Source organism: Boleophthalmus pectinirostris, unplaced genomic scaffold (assembly GCF_026225935.1).
Source record: "Boleophthalmus pectinirostris isolate CB_2022bp ecotype Guang Dong unplaced genomic scaffold, ASM2622593v1 HiC_scaffold_22, whole genome shotgun sequence".
Taxonomy (NCBI): Eukaryota; Metazoa; Chordata; class Actinopteri; order Gobiiformes; family Gobiidae; genus Boleophthalmus; species Boleophthalmus pectinirostris.
In genome coordinates, this window is record NW_026571190.1 from 16,432,105 (window position 1) to 16,433,200 (window position 1,096).

Below are 1,096 nucleotides of genomic sequence, written 5' to 3' on the forward strand. Positions count from 1 at the left end.
AACTTGACCAGAGTTTCCCTGATTTACCTAAAAGCCTTCAGGCATTCTATAGAGGCAATATAGAGAATGTTGATCATTTCCTACTTTGCCTGGACATTTCAGGCATTCTGTACAAGAGCATTATGCACAATGCCTGATTTCCTACTATGTCTGTAACATATGCATAGGATTATTTCAATCACTTTACTTGATTTTGGAAATTATCCATTACAGACGACAAACCTGAAGAAGAAAAATGTAGAAAAATATATATTAACCATAACAAAGCCTGTTACTTATTATTTTTACCCATATCTAATTGTCCTGTCTATGATATGACCTGTTGATATGGAGTGCATGCAGCTATATATGTCTTGTCTAACTGAAGTCCCATTTCCACTACATAAAACCACCAGACCAGAGTTTACTCATCTACTTCAGAAAACAGTCATAAAGCTACCACTGTGATCAGCATTGAGTTTATATATGGTCTAGTGACATCTGCTGACAGGATCACTAGACCACATGTAATACTAAAAAAGTTATCTGATCCATTTACTGCAAACAATACAAAATAAATCAGCAAAATTGGTAATATCAGAATAACAAAAGCTAAAATGTATGAACTTTTTTTGTATATTGAACAATTTCTATGTTAGCCTACATCTCATGTTTGAAAGCTTTTCTACTTGGTTATAATGAAAATATGTATTTAAGATGTTAAGATGTACATGCCAAATGTATGCCATAATGTAGTTAATAAAGTTGGCTATTGACTCTTGTTGGGTTTTGACCGTATAACTGTTCCTATAGCCTATAGAATAGCGCCGTACAGGTTAAGTATAAGTTTCTGGTGAAAAGAATTGTATACTAGAAAGACATTTAAAGGTCGTGTTCTAAAAGTACAGAGTGTTTTTCACTTCCAGACACTGGCTGGTGAAACACTGTGTAATATTCTCCAGCTGTTCTCTATCAATCCTGAAGGTGGCGCTTTAATAACAAGATTGACCAGCGATTGACGTACACCAGCCAGCGGTTTTACGACCAATCCACATGTTTTATGACTTAATTAGGCACTCGTAATGACACACGGGTTGCTTACTTTCACGTTCAAATA